The sequence below is a fragment of the Cimex lectularius genome, unplaced genomic scaffold (genome assembly GCF_000648675.2).
Source record: "Cimex lectularius strain Harlan isolate CLEC.00 unplaced genomic scaffold, Clec_2.1 scaffold3, whole genome shotgun sequence".
NCBI classification, from domain to species: domain Eukaryota; kingdom Metazoa; phylum Arthropoda; class Insecta; order Hemiptera; family Cimicidae; genus Cimex; species Cimex lectularius.
In genome coordinates, this window is record NW_019392688.1 from 2,537,438 (window position 1) to 2,557,810 (window position 20,373).

At 35.9% G+C, this 20,373-nt stretch overlaps 1 pseudogene; it reads left to right on the forward strand.

Annotated features, from left to right (window-relative positions):
• The first annotated feature begins 3,672 nt into the window (after nucleotides 1-3,672).
• LOC112126549 lies at nucleotides 3,673-3,769 on the forward strand (annotated as a pseudogene).
• Nucleotides 3,770-20,373: the final 16,604 nt, after the last annotated feature.

The window sequence follows — 20,373 nt, forward strand, 5'->3', positions numbered from 1 at the left end:
GACTGGGATATTTAGCAATGTACAATTTTTATTGTACAAAGCAAAATTAACCAAAGTATTTGTAATTATCAACCGCACTCAGCCAAATACATCAGCAAACAAATGGACTCCTCTGAATTCCACCATGTTTTTAATTAAATCACGATTTAAGCGTAGCAAAGAGGAAGCACTGATTTCATTGAAACTTTCGTGGTGATAGTAGGTCAATAAATATTAGTCGCTTGTCCTTGTGTTTCTGCTAATGAGACCCAGAAAAAATTTTAAGTAACCTAAATAATTTGTTAACAAGATTTCTACCTTCATTGTGCATATATTTCAAGGTTATTATATATCAGTCAGTTTGATATATAACCTTGATATATTGAAGTTTGATATACTGAATAAGGTAATTATTCTTTGTAAGGTCTTGGTTGAGATAAAAAAGTCAGTGTCACGAGCGGGATCCGAACCCACGACCTTCGGCTAAATACGCCGATGCTCTAACCACTTGAGCTATAGTGACTTCAATCCTCTCGGCCACCAACTCTCCATCTCAACCTACAACCGTTCGAATTTTCCCTCTTTTTACCATTTTCAATTATCCCAACCAAGACCTTAGCAAGAATAATTAATTGATTGAAAGAAGTAACTTGGTCAATTGACTACGAAAACATAAATGGAATATATTGAATGTTTCAATTAATTAAGGATTTTAGTTGATATAAAAAATTCAGTGTCACGAGCGGGATTCGAACCTACGATCTTCGGCTAGATACGCCGCTGCTCTACCACTTGAGCTATCGTGACCTTGATCCACTGGGACACTAAATTCAAAAGGTGGGGAAGGTAGTGTCCGAGTGGATAGCTCAAGTGGTAGAGCAGTGGCGTATCTAGCCGAAGATCGTGGGTTCGAATCCCGCTCGTGGCATTGGCTTTTTTATGTCAACTAAAAACCTTAATTAACTGAAAGATATTAATTGGTCAAGCGGACCACGAAAACTAGTGAATTTAATATTGAATAAGGTTTAATTTTTGTTGTATTTATGCAGGATAAGAAAATGCTAGGCAGGATTGATTTAAACAAGAATAGAAATATAAGAAGTTATAAAAGCCAAAAGGCGCTTCAAGTATAGTAGGTCATACCTTTTGCAATTTTTCAGCGTACTGAAGTTCTCTTTAAGAACTCTTAACTGGGATTTTTATAGTAAGTAAAAAGTAGACAATTTTTGGGCTAGATTAGTCACGGAAAATTTGTATATCTCCAACATCCGATGTTTTACATAATACATAAATTTTTTGGAGTTATTCCACTTTACTGATTTTTTTAAGACTTCACGACCTTGCTTCAAATAAACAATGATAACTCCAAAACCAAAAGGTTTTGGTCAAATCCGTTGATACCATTGAAAACTACGTTAAAGGTCTAATAAGATGTGATCAATATTAAACTTATAAACGTTCGTGAAATAAGTGTTTTAGTAGCGAGAACTTTGAAATTGTTTTTTCAAAGTTGAAAAACGTACTGTGGTGATTTTAAACTACTATTTCCAAAACTAGAGACCTGCAAATTTTAGAAAATCTATTCCATTTAATATCCTTTTTAGTGGTGTAATTGATTTTTTAATTACTTTTTCAATGATGAAGAAATTGATGGAGGAAAGGAAAAAACCGTGGCTGACGGATTGGTAAGGTGGAAAATTAAGACAAAAAAACCGAAATTTTGAATGAATTTATTTGGGTTCGAAACCGAAATAGCTCAAGTGTGTACTTATTTACCAACACGATTGCAACTTTTATTAAAGAATTATTGTATTATTATTTTACGGAAAAAAAGAGTTTTAACATTCAAATCGTTTTTAGTTATTTATGTGATATCTTGTTAACACCATGGCTACTTTTTCTAATGAAAAATATTCTGATATCCATCTTATGTACGGGTTTTGCGGGTTTAATGCAACGGCAGCCCATCGAAAATACATTGCGGAGGGCGGAGAGCATTTCGAATCAATATTAAAAAAGTTTGATACATTCATTCAAAATTTCTTTAAGTGTTTTTTTACTATTATTAATCTTTCCACCTTACCAATCCTTCAACCACGGTTTTTTCTTTTCCTTGATCAATTTCTTCACCTTAAAAAAATAAATAAATCGCAATTGCACCACTAAAAAGGATATTACCTGGAGTACGTTTTCAGAAATTTGCTCGTCTCTAGGTTTGGAAATAGTATTTTAGAATCACCCCAGTAAGTTTTTCAACTTTGAAAAAACAAAATTTCAAAGTTCTCAGTACTAAAACACCTATTTCACGAATGTTTACAAGTTTAGTATTAATCACATCTTAATGGAAATTTAACGTAGTTTTCAATGGTATCAACGGATTTGTCCAAAACCTTTTTTTTTTAGTTATCATTGTTTATTTGAAGCAAAGTCGTAAAATCTTAAAAAATCAGTAAAGTGGAATAACTCCAAAACAGTTGAGATTCGGACCATAGTTAATTAAGACTTTTTCGTTCCATTTTGAATGTAGAATCTAGGGGCAAAGTTTGTAACACGAGTAGCCAAACACCCTGTGTGTGCGAGTGTGTGTGTGTATATACATCTTCCTATCAACTCGGCGTCCCCTCAAAGAAATTTTACGTTTAAACAGGCGTCCAGAGCAAAACAGCGTCAGTACATCGATCCGTTTAGACGGTCCAGAAGCCGAACACCCTGTGTGTGTGTGTGTGTGTGTGTGTGTTGTGTGTGTGTGTGTGTGTGTGTGTGTGTGTGTGTGTGTGTGTGTGAGTTACGCCTGCACGAAACCACTAATTCAGCAACAAATGATTCTACCCCTATACAAATTCCGAGAATGTATTATAAACATAAAATGTAGATTGTATTGTATGACCCCCTCTTTCACAGATCCACTCGGGACTCCGAACAGTACAGACACTTTAAAATAGAATCCTTGTGTAAAGTTGTAGTTTATATTGAATAAACGTTATTTTTAAAAAATAGTTTCTTACATCGAAACCATAACTTATATATAATACCCTTATTTGATTTTCAGATATTTCAGAAAAATTTCGAATCTATTTTTCAACACATGTGTATAGTACTTGCTCTGGTGGAAATGCCTGATCTAATTTACTCCTTGTTAAGCCCGTACTGCTCTACATGATTCAGCTAATCCGGATTTTCCCCAAACCGTACAAGAATTAGTCCCAAATCCAGATCAATTCAGTCTAGAACCACTCTACTATATGTTTCATCCATTAATAACGATTAACGGGGGCGTCGTGGGCCGCAACGGTTTAGGCGTTGACACGGCGCTCATCACTGTAAGGTTAAGGTCTCGGGTTCGAATCCAGCGGCCCTGCATTCGAACCCGATACTTACAAATGGACTTTTTCTCAAAAAGACCGGCACCCCGAGGGTTGATATAATCTCTGCTGTTGCGAACCCTCGTTAATAAAAATAATAAAATAAAATAACGATTAACCAACTGTTTTTAATGCAAAAGTTAAAAAGGCAGCGTTTCTAGATTATCGGTTTAATAAATGCCATGTTGGGGATATTATAGTATACTAAATGAGATGATTTATTCGTTAGAAATTCAATTTTTAACCAAACTCGTTATTATTATAATTCGAGTAAGAAGTAAAACTATAACGATTTTTATTCCCTTATTGCTAATATTTGTATTACTAATTGGACCAATTGAATTGTGATATAATAAATTGGAACATTACAGAGATAGCATGGCCATGCGCAACGTGACACGCAAAATCGTGAAGGTCTCCACATTTTTCTAGACAGCCTGAGGTATAAATGAGAGCCAAGGATTTTAAAGTATCGATTTATCATATAAAAGCAGAAGGTAACCAGATAGACTCGCTCAAATCCAGTGTAAAAGGATAAGCGTGAAAGTTGGTCAAAAATAAGTAACAACGCGCGTAGGGCCAAGTAAACTTTTTATGAAATCTGTTTAATCTAGTCAAAAGATACACGCATATTGCTCCACATAAATACCGAAACGGATAATAGATAATTTTACAACAAAGTCTTGGGACCAGTCTTGTTCTATTCTAGTAGGTGGTTTCTGTTATTTTAGGTCACTTCGACAAACCCGCCTTCAGCCTTTGTAGTTTGACGAAAAGAAAAGTTTTCTTTGCATTCTTTTGTAAACAGCTTTCAGTTTTTTAAATTATTTTTTAAAGTTTATTCTTAAATGCTACTCAATTAACCATACTTTGCCATAACAACTAGGAAATAGAGTTTTGACGTAATTGAACTCAATGAAGACATACTGACAGAATGTGTTCAAAAATAGAACATTAATTCAAATTCGACTTACCAAATTATAATACTATAGTTTTGATAATTAAGCATAGTAAAATCATGAGTCAATGGAGTAGAAGATGAAACGAAAAATAAACAAGTTAATTTAATCGCGTATTGTCATTTTAGTTTTAAAGGGGTGTTTTTTTCATCGAATTTATTCAAGGCGACAAGGGGCAATAAACTGTGACAAAACAAAAAACAACTAACAGACTACCATCTGACTAGTATAAGAATGAAATGAAAATAAATGTATAATTAAGGATAGCTTGATAAAAAATAATCAAAGTTGCAGTGCAAATAGTTACGCCTCGTTTGTCCCTGTTCAGGGGTTAAGTAATTGTATCAGGAGGGTTCGTTCAAACTTTAGAGACTGGTTTGGGGAGGACAAATTTTCAATGGCTTCCTTTCCCCCCTGTTTTTTTATGGAACCGGTTTTCTGATTGAGCTAACGATGGGAAAAGTATGGGGAGACTATATTTAAACGATAACTGGTTCGTACCATGTCGTGAATACAGTATTTATCCGACTTTATATTCTGTATTGGATTACAAGTTGGTTCAATATGTGAAATGGTGGATGTATTAAGGTATTTTTATGTCCATATAATGAACAAATTTGATGAATTTTCAATGGTCTTTATTATTATTCAGATGTCGTGAGATGCGGTCTGGTGTGATGTAGATTTCAGAAAAACATTTTCTTTACCGTACTGACGTTTCGATCTTTATTGAGATCATCTTCAGGGCCTGGGATGAGGAAAAGTGAATTTATACAATGCAAAATATGTTTTTTATATTCAATCAAAGTATTTCTACTCACTCAAAATGTTTGTTTTCTGTGTAATTGTGCCATTCTTGCGTGTCGTGTTGAGAATGCCGGTTCCCAGGCCCTGAAGATGATCTCAATAAAGATCGAAACGTTGGCATGCTAAAGACAGTGTTTTTCCGAAACCTACATCACACCAGACCGCAACTCAGGATTTCTGAATAATCATCGACTAACGGTCACTAATCACTACACTGGTCTTTATTATGTTTATATCTGTTTTTAGCTTTGGTTGATTTTGGTCCATTCGTTTTGCCTAGCTTCCCTCGTCTGTCAGACGCGTTTCGCGTTTTAGCTTTCAGTGGTTGGTCTAGTCTATTTACTGAGACAAGTCCCTGTAATATGTTCGTAAAAAGTGGTGTTGATAAAGAACCAACTCCTACTGAAGATAGCGAACTGCAACGACCAGCCAGACCAAAATTATTGGAAACAACGGAACTACAGTTTCATCTCCCGAAGACATCTAATATTTTTAAAAAAACGTTGTTTTTCATTAATAACTATTACGAATAAATTAAACGATTTTATTCAAATGTGAACAAATTCCGTCTAGGTCTTAAAAACTTGTAAGCGAAATATAATTTTCTTTTTTCATAATGGCTGTTTAACAAGGCGCGCTTGGCCTTTTGATGAGGCGGTGTACCAAGTGGGCGATGTAAAGAGTAGGAGGCAGTCATTGGAATAAATTATTAACAATGGCAGGACCCGGTTCACCAATGGCTGCAATATCAAGCCACTTTTGTTGAACATACACCCTAAAAAAATTCCTCTAAGCATTAGCAATGCTGAATAAAACTGTAACACATAGCGCTTTTGTGCTAGGCCTAAAAAAAAAACAAATTTTGCCGGATTGTTGTCCTTAAAACAAACATAGTAGAAAGTGAGCGAAGTAATATCGACAAATCGAGTGGATGAAGTCACGATAGCTCAAGTGGTAAAGTAGCGGCGTATCAAGCCGAAGGTCGTGGGTTCGAATCCCGCTCGTGTCATTGACTTTTTTATTTCAACTAAAAACCTTAATTAATTGAATATCGACAAAGTTTAACTCCTCTGCTTATATATTGAACAAACCATTTATAAATCGCGCGATGTGGTACTTAAAATTTAATATTACATATTTCGCAAAAATTCTCTATTTTAAAATATTATAACGCAGTGCAGTACAAAATTCAATATCAATCCAAAATGTGTGGTGCTTCGTGACCGTTAGCCAATGATTTTTTTTTTAATCTAAAATTACTTCACTCAAGTTCCCCATGTCCACTTCATTTGTCCCCGAGAATCCAATCCGATTACACGACATTTGAACAATGGCAAAAAGGAGGGAAAATTCAAAAGGTGCGGTTGAGATGGGAAGTTAGTGTCCGAGTGGATCGAGGACACGATAGCTCAAGTGGTAGAGTAGCGACGTATCTAGCCGAAGATCGTGGGTTTGAATCCCGCTCGTGCCATTGACTTTTTTATCTCAACTAAAAACCTTAATTAATTGTAATGAATAAAAATTTGATTGATTTTCTTATCGAAATAATTAATAAATAATGCATTTCTTACGCTTTCACACTGATAATACGAAAATTCCCTTACTTAATGATAAACGAAAAAATCCTATACTACTGTCATTCGAAAAGTGCTAGTAACATGTTGTGCTAAAAGACCAAAAGTGGAGTGACACTGATCCATAATCGAGCAATTGGTGTGGTCCTAAAGTGGTGTTATTGTCAGTGCTCATCAGGATTATCCCTGGTAATCCTGATAGACAACTGTCACAGGAATGGAAAAGCTTTTCTAGCCTACCTGAATACAGCAGCTGACTTTTTCCGTCGCCCAGTACCACGAAGTATGTCATAAATGTTCTTTCACAATAACACTTTCCTGTCAATCTTCCATGCCCTACTGGAGCTAAACGCTTGTTTTACACGGATAAAATTTAATTTGGGCATTTAACAGCAGCAGTATTTGCCATGCTTTTAGTTCTGGGTTGTAATCCCGGCGAGGAAGAGAGGAAGAAAGAGGGAAAGAGGGAGGGAGAGAGAGATTGAACGTAAAAAAAGAGAGAAATATTATATGAAAAATTGGTTTGGTTCGCACATTTCAGAGAGAGGAGAGAGAGATTGAACGTAAAAAAGAGAAAATATAAGAAAACCTGGTTTGGTTCGTACACCTGAATAAGAGGAGAGAGATTGAACGTATAAAAGACACAGAATACAAGAAAAATTGGTTTGGTTCGAACACCTGAAAGAGAGGAGAGATTGAACGTAAAAAAGAGAAAATATAAGAAAACCTGGTTTGGTTCGTACACCTGAATAAGAGGAGAGATATTGAACGTATAAAAGATACAGAATACAAGAAAAATTGGTTTGGTTCGAACACCTGAAAGAGAGGAGAGAGATTGAACGTAAAAAAGACAGAAAATATAAGAAAACTTGGTTTGGTTCGCAATCGTAAGTGAGAGGAGAGAGAGAGAGAGATTGAACGTAAAAAAAAGACAGAGAATATAAGAAAAATTGGTTTGGGTCGAACACCTGAAAGAGAGGAGAGAGATTGAACGTAAAAAAGACAGAAAATATAAGAAAACTTGGTTTGGTTCGCAATCGTAAGTGAGAGGAGAGAGAGAGAGAGATTGAACGTAAAAAAAAGACAGAGAATATAAGAAAAATTGGTTTGGGTCGAACACCTGAAAGAGAGGAGAGAGATTGAACGTAAAAAAGACAGAAAATATAAGAAAACTTGGTTTGGTTCGCAATCGTAAGTGAGAGGAGAGAGAGAGATTGAACGTAAAAAAAAGACAGAGAATATAAGAAAAATTGGTTTGGTTCGAACACCTGAAAGAGAGGAGAGAGATTGAACGTAAAAAAAGGCACAGAATATAAGAAAATTGGTTCGCACACCTGAGTGCGAGCAAGGAGAGATTAAACGTAAAAAAAGACAGAGAATATAAGAAAACTTTGTTTGGTTCGTACACCTGAATGAGAGGAGAGAGAGAATATTCTACGCTGATTGTTTCATTATAAATGCAACCATTTTTGTTTCGTTTTATGAAAGGAATACAATCTCTTCTCTTAAATTGTTCATCACACTAAAAGTTGCTTATTTGTCACCATTTCAGTCTTATTTATATAGCATTGTGTGCGCATTGACAAATTCATCATACTTTCGAAGCATTAATGTTGTTTTTATCTATAAACGACTTTCCGAAGGCTCTTTATAAAAATTTTCCAATTAGAATTAACTCATAAATTTAATGTAATCAATTATGAAAGAAAACATGATTTGTACAAACTATCGTTATTTGATTCCCTACAAAATTGATTAAAGGCTTTGCAGCATATAGTAACATTACATTCGACGACTTCCGAACTCCTAGAGGTCAGTTCTGTCGCCTAATTGTAATGCATTAACGATTATGAAAGAAAACATGAATGTAAGTATTAATTATGGTTTATTTAATATTTATGGTTTATAATAGAATTATCTACCAGATGCAGAAAAAAAAATTTTGTCATATATGTTTACGTGAAAATGTTAATGATTAGCCTTTTCGTGAAAACGGTGGAATGACCCCCGCCCTTTCGAAAGGGAAAAAAATTAAAACCGAATATTATTCCAGATGACCAAATAGTGCATCGAAGCGCTAATTATGCAGGGCGAATCTCAACATTTTCATAATGTACTGCGTGCTTCGTATGATTTGACCTGGAAAATGCTCGTCAACGTGATATCTACCGGACGTAAACCGAGTCCCTTTTCTCGGATAAAGGGTTCGCCCTGGCCGGAGTGCCGGGGACACTCTCCGGGATACAATGGTGCATAAACGGCTGGGGTAGGTTGGTTGGGAAAACGATTTTGAAGAGGGGGCGTCACGGACCATTGCCTTCCAGCTGCACACTCACACCTCAATTAATAGACCCACCATATCAGAGCTCAATGGCTCTCATGTTATTATCTCCAATAATCCGGGATGACTAACCGAAAAACTAATACACGATTAATTCCAAATTGATTATGCAAGTATTTGTTGACATTTAAAAAAAATTCAAATTTTTGTTATTTCTGCTTTCTTAATGTAAACCATACGGACAAAATTATCATCATACCTACACCATTTTTATTAAGAACATTATTTCGTTTCAGGTAACGTATTTGTACCGTAAAGTCATATCTCTTGGCTATGACGGCTATGATTTATCCCTCTACAACTGATGTGACTGCGAAACTGTCATAAATTATGCCAATTTAATATCGACATATAATTCTTATTTAAATGTTTGTTCATCAACTTATCAATCATTAAAAACCTATTCTCAAACCTCAAAAACCTCACCATCACCCTTCTCTCCATCAGTTTACTAGCATTATTTGACCAAATCGTTGAAAATCAAATACTTTTATAGCAACCTTGAAAGCTCCTGTGTCAAGCCACAGCAACAAAGTTAGGTCCAGGCGACAACACTATACCTGTGATTCAACCACAGAGTGGTAGAAGCCAATGCATCCCTCCCTTGAGAAGTGGTAATGGGGAAGAAAAGCACTATCCTTGGTCCCATTCTATATTCAGTATACACTAAAGACATTTCTATCACTCCCAATACAATATCCTTTCAGTAAACCAAGATAAATAAGACTCAACGAAACCAGATACCAGTTTCTCTCTCCATTTATGTACTGCAACGCTGTTGCTCTCGCAGTAACCAATGCCATCAGTTATTTTGGGCTTTGTACCGACAAAAGATTTGGAAAGGCTGTTTCTAGCTGAGAAAAGGTGTAAAAATGACATGTACCAGAGACTATGAGACAGTGTCAGTCAGAACTTGAATCAGCGGCGGTTGAAGTGGTGTCACACACAGAGTCAAAGTACGGGTTAGAGATAGAATGAGAACCAGAGTTAGAATAAAAGTGAGAATCTGAACGAGAACGTAGTGACGTGAAGATACGGTGAAATCAGCCATCTGAATTCGGAGGTCAAATCTTCCCCGGGTGTTCATCATCAAAAGAGGGCCGCCTCAAGATCTACCGCCCTGCTGCGTTCTTCCCCCTGCAAGAAGACCACTGAGCAATAAAACTGATTGTAAACCAGAGACAAATTCAGACACCCATTATTACAAATGGGGAGTGATTATATGATCCCGGAACAATCTTCACAACTTCCTATAAAGTCTCAACGGACTATAAAGGAGCAGAAGAACACAGGAGAGCATCAGATACAATGAGATGGACACAGATGGTTCCAAAACCAACCGGATCAGGCATTTTCTGTACTAGCCCAAAACATGAGTAATCAAACTCACTAGGGAAGTACACTTCGGTCTTTAAAGCAGAAACAGATGCCATCAATACTTGTGCCCTGGAAAATAGTGAAAAACGTTACACTGACAAAAAAATCCTCATAAGATCAGATAGCCAAGCAGCCATTAAAGCATTAGCATGTAAAAGAATCACATCAAAATTAGTCAGGGAATGTGTCCAAAATCTCTAAACATAACAACCTGTTGATATCTTGGGTGCCAGGACACAGGGGAATTTTTGGGTAACGAGAAAACAGACAGACTGGCCAGCGGAGGCTCTGCAAGACCATACATAGGCCCCGAACCTATTCTTGGGATAACAAAAACAAATATAGGATCCTCCATCGCAGAATGGATCCAAACAAAATAAAAGGAGAAGTGGATAAACTCTAGCGGTGCTAGACATAGTAAACTTATGATGAACCAATCCTCACCGAGACTGGCAAAAACACTGCTGCAATTGGAGAGGGCCAAACTCAGAGGAGTGGTAGGATTACGAACCGGTCACTGGCATCTGAGAAAACATCTACACAACATAGGTATATACAGCGATGATCCCATTTGCAGATTATGTAATGAGCAGGAGGAAACAGCCACTCATATCATCTTCGAATGAGAAGCAACAGCTCAATGGAGGTTTAACCTAACGTACGGAAAAAACTTAGGGAATCAAATTGCAGCAGCAACAGTCAATGACCTGATACTTCTAACAAGAAGGATTGAGTTTATTGCACTGAACTAAGGAACTAGAAAGGTACAATAAGCCAGTAGGCTGCAGTGCCTGGGGAGTGCAAACCCCGCTTCCTAGTATCCTTTTTCACCATACCATACCATACAAACCAGAGACAACTTAAATTGGATTCAATAGATCGCTCTACCTCTTTGAAGGAGATATTTAGGGGAAGAAAAAAGAGCTTTGCCACAATTTCCAGCTTATCGGAGAGTATGGCATCGTCCTTAGATTATAAATAGTAAAAACCGGGAGATCAGGGATAAAACCATGCAGGAAAAACAACCAAACTGTTTTCTCGTGTTTTCGAAAGCTCGATATGAGAAAACAACTTGGTTGTTTTTACCTTCATGGCTTCACCCCTGATCTCCCGGGTTTACAGTATCCAACCTTACTATTCATACAGGCCTTTAATTGTAATTTTTCATCGAAAGGACAAGAAGCCGAAACAGACTCCAGGAAAGCTTGGACCCTTCCCAACCCCATAGTCGAAAGCCTACCAAGTCAAGCCCTACTCGCCAATGTTGCCAGAACCTAAAACGCCAATGGTCTCGCGATTTCCACCCTAGTGGAAGTCGGTCTGAAAATTATTTTGGATTTTTAAATGTTAAATGTCCACGTATTGATATTCTATCCTTTTATCAGGGCTTTGAAACTATTGTTAATAATTCACAAAGTTAACAAATATGACTTGCAATACTGCAACTTTCAGACATACTGAATTTTTGAGTTGATTGTAGAACGAGATCTACAGCACTTCCATTCCATAAAGGAAGAGGAAAGTTTTTTTTCTTTCAAAATGAGCCCTGATTTTGAAGTACAATTTTATAATATTGAAAGCTGAAAGGGTGATTTCCTAACCCTTACCTACCCTTAAGGATTCTTTCGTTCCGTTTCACAAATTATTCCAACAAATTCAGCCTGTTTACTGATATTAAAAAGTTAATTGCAATAAGCAATAAAAAATGGCTTATCGAGGTGAAATATTTGTTATGGAAATAAGTTTCACAAGGGGTTTGATTGTCAAACTGGTTGTATTGTTTTCCAAACACTCCGTCTTATGACGTTTAACTAATGATTTGTACCATGGTTTCTTATTATTGTAGTTAAATAAAACTAGAAAATTATGTATGTATCAAGCGAGGATTTCCTTTCCGGCTAGGCTAATGGAGTATTTCTGTATAAATATAATAATTATAATTTATCTTAATTTGTCAGAAAATGTGATGATGTTTCATTTTCTGGAAGAGAAAAAATGAAGTTATTGCCAAATAGGAATTAAGCTCTGAGCATATTTTTATTGTTGTTATTCCCTTGTTTTTCTCCGAAACGGAACTCGTCTGGCGCCCACCGGGTTTCCTGCCGGCCAGGTATCCGACTTAATTCTCCACTGTCCAAACAAGGACTTGTTGGTTTGAGGAGTTAAGTAGGTACTAAAGGTGGCTTTTCAGCATTAGTCGCCCCCCCCTTACCGCTACAGTTCTATTTACAACAGGATTTAGTTTTTGACTGACAACCCTGTAGACCTCACACAAATTTCGCTTTAAAAAAAATCAATACCACCATCAAAGTTTCTCTGCCTAGCGTCTTTTTCGGATCAATATTTCCTGTAAAAACGATAAAGGATAAGGCCAATTAGAAAGATAATACAGTTTTTTCGTCGAACTTTCACCTAAATATTTTACAAAGTTAACAAATATTTGTTAAATATTCATAATTTTGTTATAATAAACCTGTGATTTCTTGTACGATGCAATTAAATCTAGTCACTATTTCTCAATTGTATTCTAAATATTTTACTTTACAAGTTACTTCAACCTTTCACAACTTTATTCCATGAAGTTCCCCGAATCTCATAAAATGTTAACGCTACTTTAAATTTGGCTATCCAAAAGAGAGAGCACCAAAACCCCAATGAGATTCTTTTTTTATTAATGTAACCTTAAATAAACAGGCCTAAAGTTTAAGTAAGATTTTCCTCGTTCTGAGTACACCGAAAAATATGGCGCTTAAAAAAGTTCCCCTTAGTAATGAGTTGTAAATAATGTACTTAATTTTTCTTAGGTCAGTTATCACCAGTGTAAACTTCACGTTTACATTAAAAAATTTGATTTTTTGGTTACAAACGTTACCAAAAGGAGTTATTAAATTTTTTAAAGCTTCTATTAAAAAATAATGATAGTAATACTTAGTAAAATAAACAGGCGTTTTGGTACAAAATTGAAAGGAAAAAACGCTTCTTCAATCTAATTTAAACGTTCAAAATTCCCAACATTTTTGAAAAATGCAATTCTGACATATTTTAGTGCAGTATTTTGTTTGCTTAAGTTACAATAAAAAAAATAAAATATATATTAATCTCGAACGGTTTTCGGCCTCTTTATTGGTGTAATCAAATTTACAGTAGGATTAACGTTTTATGATACTTTGCAGATCGTGAAATGCGGACTGGGGTGACGTAAGTTTTAGAAAAACATTTTCTTACGTAACGTAACTTCATTCTTTTACACGCAAAATAATATTTTCTTGACAATCCAATAAAATCAGTAATAATTGGTTTATTTTAGATTTTGGATTAATGATTATTTCGGGATAGTGAGATGCGGTCTGGTGTGATGTAGATTTTAGAAAAACCTCTCGTGCCATTAACTTTTTTTCATCTCAACTAAAAACCTTAATTAATTGTCATGTATTAATTGGTCAAGCGGACGACGAAAGTAGTGAATTTAGTTTTAGAAAAACATTTTCTTTATCGTGCCAACGTTTCGATCTTTATTGAGATCATCTTCAGGGCCTGGGAAATATAAACATTGTTTAAATTATACAAATACACGTTGGATGTGAAAAAAGTGAATTTCTAGCATTGCATAAATTCACTTTTTTCACATCCTACACGTATTTGTAAAATTTAAACAACGTTTATAAATCCCAGGCCCTGAAGATGATCTCAACAAAGGTCGAAACGTTGACATGATAAAGAAAATGTTTTTCTAAAAAATAGGTCACACCAGACCGCATCTCATGATCTCCAAATAGTTATTAACTAACGGTCACTAAACACCTTTTATGATACGTTTATGGGATTAAATTGTTTAAGTGTAATATATTATTTGTATTTGATTTTTTTTACTACGTAACCGGTTTTTAGTATGGCAAGGAGGAATATTATTTATTTATAATAATGAAAAAAGAGAGAATCAGAGAGGTACATAATTTGAAGAATTCTTGGCTGATTATCATCTGAGCCTGGTGTTTTTCGCGTAGTTGAGGTTTTTTAATTTCTTCAAATAGGACGGAGAATTGTGATACGTTGAACGTTGTGTCTGGTATGTTAATATCGGTTGAAACGGCTTAAAGATGGGACTGTAAATTTAATAGAATAGTCGAACGCTATATTGCTGACGAAATAAGTAAAGATTTAAATATCTGCCAGTACGTCAGGTGATTAAATAAAGACATGGTAGAGGGCCAAAAACCCAATAAATTCTAAATAATTCTAGAAACATAATTGTGTTCAATAACATAAGTATTCAATAACACTTTTAGGTATGTTTCCCCGTAAACGCGTTTTGCAGTTTAATACATCCAATTCTCTCTCCGACGCTATAAGGTTAGACAGTCGGATAATAAATTTGGGTATTAATTCCCATGGGCCTTCTCAAATAAATAGGGGAGGTGTAAGAATAGGGATAGGGTAGCATATGGTTTAAAAATCAATAAGGGTTGTTAGTCCCCTCCCTCAATTGGCCATAGGGGACGGTTCTAGAGTTTAGCTTCATACAATAACAGGGAATCAATTGGATTTAGTCGAGTCAATGACTTTCTGACAGAGGTTTACTGTTGTCATTTTATTCATTCCTGCTGTATTGATGGAGGTGAGGTATCCGAGCATGCCGTACAGATTTCGATTGAGTTTCCTTTCATTTCATAAAAACTGTGGAAGTCAGTTTAGAGTAAATATTCAGCAAATTGAGGGGTTTTCTTTTTTGTTCCTCTGACGGTTTTGTTTTTTATGCAAGATTTCATATTGGATTATCTTATTGGTATAGAAAATTATACAGTTTTATTTAGCCATTGCAGTTTTATTTTGATTATAAATCGAATTCTTGCATTAATAAAGTAACTTGGTTCATAACAATAATAGATTTTAAACAATGTGCCGACTTGCCTGAAAATTAGACATCGTTGTATTCGGGGCTTGCCCTGAGCTGTGTCTGCTCTGCTTAACAATCTAATCGGAGTCACATACCTATAACAAACAGTCTGTCCTTTGCCAGGTGACATCGCAAACATCCACCCTTATCGGCCCTTGTCATTCCATTGTTCGTTTTTCTATCTGGGACTCGCAGCGAGTTTAATCAGTTTTAATTTCCCTACCGGCGATCCTGGAGCCGGGCGAAGCCCCGACTTCCGGTCAACCTCCCTTTAATTTCCTACGTTAATTGAAATCCTTCGAAAACCCCACCCAGTTTGTTGATAAGGGATTTTTGTCCTTTTTTTTATCATCCAGTGATAAAACAATGCGTAATTAACAAAGGGGACGATTGCTATAATTGAATTGTTTAATAGGGTGGAAGCCTGGTGGAAAAACGGGGGAGGGTGCGGAGAGTGGAAATAAATGTTTTTATGATAAGGGTTTTCCCCCCTTCGGACACCCCTCTACCATTTATGAGCGGAACCCTTCTCCTGGAAATCTTTATTTTATTCAAGAATTGGAGCGGAATTCACCAGTTTCGCCTTTAATTCAGAAGGAAGTAATTTCCTAATTTTTTGCTCCTCCTTTCTTTAGCTCTATTTATTGGGCACCATTTTCCCGAACTGATACAAAAATGGCAAGGGAGGAAATCGACTGTACCATTATGAAAAAGATTGTTTTAATTCAATTTACTTCTACTCTGTCATCCTGACGTTTATACTTTCGTATTAGGATATACTTCTTCTAACAATATTATCCATAATTTGTCATTGTTTTTTCCAAGAAGAAATAAAGAATCGACAAATACGATCGTAATTATGATAGAGTACGTAATTTATGAAAAGCGAGAGAAACAAAACTGTACTTCGTTGATATTAAAAAATTAATTCGTGCCAAAACACAGATATGCTCAAAGCGTGAAAACGAATAAAATATTAAAGACAGAGAGGAGAGGAGAAAAAGATATTGAACTTGGAAAGAGGAGTGGAGAGAGAGAGAGAGAGAGAGAGAGAGAGAAAGAGAGTTTGAGTGAGAGTGAGAGTGAAAGTAAGAAAAAAGACAGAGACTATAAGTCAGAAACATAGAAAGAGAGATAGATAAATAGATAGATAGAGAGTTATTGAGAGAGATTGAACGTAAAAAAGAGAAAAAGAGAGAGAGATTATAAGATAAAAATAAGAGAGATAGAGAAAGGAAAGAGCGAGATTAAAGTAGGAAAGAGAGACAAATTATAAGATAAAGGAAAAGGAAGACGGTGGCTGAGAGAGAGAGAGAGAGAAAGAAATGGAGATTAAAGTAGGAAAGAGAGAAAGAAAGACAAAGAAATTATAAGTAAAACAAAGAGAGAGGGAGAGGGTGACTGAGCCTGAGGGAGTGAGAGAGAGTGAGGGAGAGAGAAATTAAAGTATGAAAAAGAGAGAGAAATTATAAGTGAAATAAAAGGAGAGGGAGACTGAGGCTGAGAGATGAGAGATGAGAGAGAGAGAGATTAAAATAGGAAAGACAGAGAGAAATTATAAGTAAACGAAGCCTAAGGCTGAGAGAGAGAGAGAGAGAGAGAGAGAGAGAGAGAGAGAGAGACAGAGGGAAAGAGAGAGAGAGACAGACAGACAGACAGACAGAGAGAGAGAGAGAGAGAGAGAGAGAGAGAGAGAGAGAGACAGATTAAAGTAGGAAAGAGAGAGAGAAAGACAGAGAGAAATTATAAGTAAAATCAAGGGAGAGGGAGAGGGAGACTGAACCTGAGGGAGAGAGAGAGCGACAGAGAGAGAGCGAGAGAGAGAGAGAGAGAGAGAGAGAGAGAGAGAGAGAGAGAGACAGAGACAGACAGACAAATAAAGATTGTAAGAGACGGAAATATGAGAATATTACGTTACGTTGAAATTCGTTACTACGCTTGTCAAACCAGGTGTCTGCATACCACAGGTTAAATATCATAAAGTCTTTTTACGAACCAAGATAAAGACGGAGATACATATAGAATAGTATTTTACACCGTATCCGTGGAAAGTTTACGAAGTTGGTCCGTGCGGAGGGGGATCAATTGATCTTTAACCGTTGCCGCACTGATACGCCTGGAGGCAGAGGAGTAAAGAAACAGGTGATGATGTAGAGCGGTATCAGGACAATAAAGGAATGAAGACAATGGAACAGGGTGGAGCATCGTGTCCTATAAACATGCCACGTTTCGATTAATGCGTTATCACCTCCCCGAGTTAGTATCCGCGACCCTCAGATCGTTTAGTCACATAAAATCTCTTTCTCTATTTACTTTATTACTACAATGCCGAATGCAAACAGTTTTCTACCAGAACGTGGGGTGGTTTGAATAAAATGTATATCTTCTAAAAGTTTAATATTTCGTTTGAACGAATTAAACGTTTGTCCTTGTCAGTGTGTAAATCCTTCAAAAACGTTGATTCCAACTCGACGTTTCGATGAAGAATCCGGTTTGAAAATGTTCGCACGTCAAAAGGGCTGGACCGGCATGAAATATTAGGGAAAGGCTCTCTCCTCTCCATTCGCGTATATCTTCCTCAAACTGGTTTTCGTAGATCTTAACTTCCTGAATAAAACAATCTTTACGAACCGTTCATTTATTCGGACCCAAATAAAAACAAATTTGTTTTTATTGATTTTTACATCTGTAAAACAATTACAACGGTAAAAATACTGTAAGAACAAAATTGACGTTCAAAATATATAAGGAGAAATCACCCACTCTCCTTTAGAAGAAATAAATCGATTGAAGGGTTTCATTCCTTGGCTACATATAAGGAGCGAGTAGGAATTGCTATGTTTTGCGGATAATCTTTTTTCTTTTGTTCCTCTTTTTGTAGGAAACAAAATTGCTCTTCTGTATTGAGATTAGCCTTAATTAGTTGTCTTTTGTATTAAATGTATTTATTAGCGTGAATTAATAGATGTTCATGTTTATTAATCTTTCGAATTATTCCAATTACAGTTTCATATCCCTAGTGATGGGGTTCATTCTATGGCGAAGAAACTGAGTTTCTAATTGTCCTCATCTTTCATTATGAAATTATGATATTCGGCTGATCGCTAATTAGACCGAAGGAATTGGCTGTTACAGCTCTCTTTTTAAATTATATTTTTTGTAAAAATGTCTGTAAATGTATAGTTGAATCCTAGTCCGATCCCAGTCTGGATATGCGAAAATTTGGATTAGCCGACAATGCAGAAGCAAAGAGGTTAGATCAGGTGATGTGTATAACACTTGTGAAAGTCGAAAAATAGGCTGAGAATTTTCTTTCTCTGAAAAATCAAACAATGGTGATAGATAAAGTACTTTCTCGCTTTAATGTCAATTTTGGTTAAAACCCACCACTGAACATGGCGAACAGACCAAAATGATCGGCAAGGACGGAACTACAGGTTTAATACCATTCAGGCCTCACAATTGTTGAATGTGCAGTGAAGAATCTGCAGTGGAATTTAGAGTGGGGAAAGCCGAAATAACTGACAATTACGGCTTCATAATAACTATAATAAAAACTATAATAAAAATTCCTCTACTCCGACCGAAACATGTTCGGATTATACATACATTTGGATAAGCGGGACTCCACTGAGTTAAAAAAAAATAAATAAAACTTTCAATGAATTGGAAGTGTGATAGCAAAATTGTTAGAATTTTATCATAACTTGTCATTGGAATCAGGAATCACCGACAATATACAATGTATTTTTGCTGTTTATTTTATATATGAACCAAAAATTCAAATGAGGGAAATTATTTTTTGTTCTATTGTTAAAGAAATAAAAAAACGGATTTTTCATTGCAAAATTAGTACATTTACCTTTTGCCTTGAACAATCACGTGGTCTTTGGCACAAATATGAACCCCTAGAGCCTAATAAAATTATTTTTGGGTTCAAAGTTTTGTTTTCTAAATTAATATTGTTTACTTGTTTTATTATAATAAAAAGACATTGTGAATTTTACAACTCCTGCTATCCTGCACAAATATTTATGCTTTGGGAAGCAGGCTGTAATGAAAAAACAATAAATTACTTTCATAATTGTGGGCTATTTTTTAATTATTCGACTTCAAAACCAAAAGACTGTATTATCTTTTGTATTTTTCATTATGGTAAAATTATCAATTTTTTAATAATTTATTATTATTGTTACAGGATAAATGAGCTAACCTAATAAAGTCTCCTGCTCCTAAAAAAGTATTATTTACCCAAATTATACATTTGAAAGAGGACTGTAATAGGATACAGGTAAGCACTGTAATAAGGTCTTTGGCACAAAGGTGACACCCCTAGGTCTAACTAAAATTATTTTTCGTGAAACGTTTCTCAGTCTTTTTTTTTCTAAATTCATATTATTTTTTATTTGTTTTATTATAATAAAAAGACAATGTCAATTTTACAACTCCTGCTATCCTGCACAAGTATTTATGCTTTGGGAAGCAGGATGTAATGAAAAAATAAAATTACTTTTATAATTATGGGCAATTTTTTAATTATTAGATTTCAAAACCAAACGACTGTATTACCTTTTGTATTTTTTCATTATGGTGAAATTATCAATTTCTTAATGATTTATTATTATTATTACACTCCTGTGGATAAGTGAGCTGACCTAATTTAGCCTCCTGCTCCCAAAAAAGTGTTATTTACCCAATTTATACATTTGAAAGAATACTGTAATAAGTTGTGGAAAAACAGTAAAAAGTTAATCTGATCGAGATCATCCCATGGTGAAAGAGGGAAATAGAAAATTCAGGGAGGGTTGAAGGGGTTGGAAAGGGCTGAGCGCGCGGCGAGGGTCTCGCACGGACGGCGCGGCTCGTCTGAAGCTCGTTACAGGCGCGGCCGCCGGGGGAGGAAGTGCACAAGGGAAATTTATCGCGTCATTAGCCATTCAATCTGTCCCATCTCCCCACCCAACGCCGGGCGTGTGTTGACGATTTCGTTTAAACGACACGCCCACCAGATACGCCAGCCAATGGGGTGGCAGGTGGGCGTGACTTCCTTTTGCCGGGTGGGGGCGACTACCATTTCGCC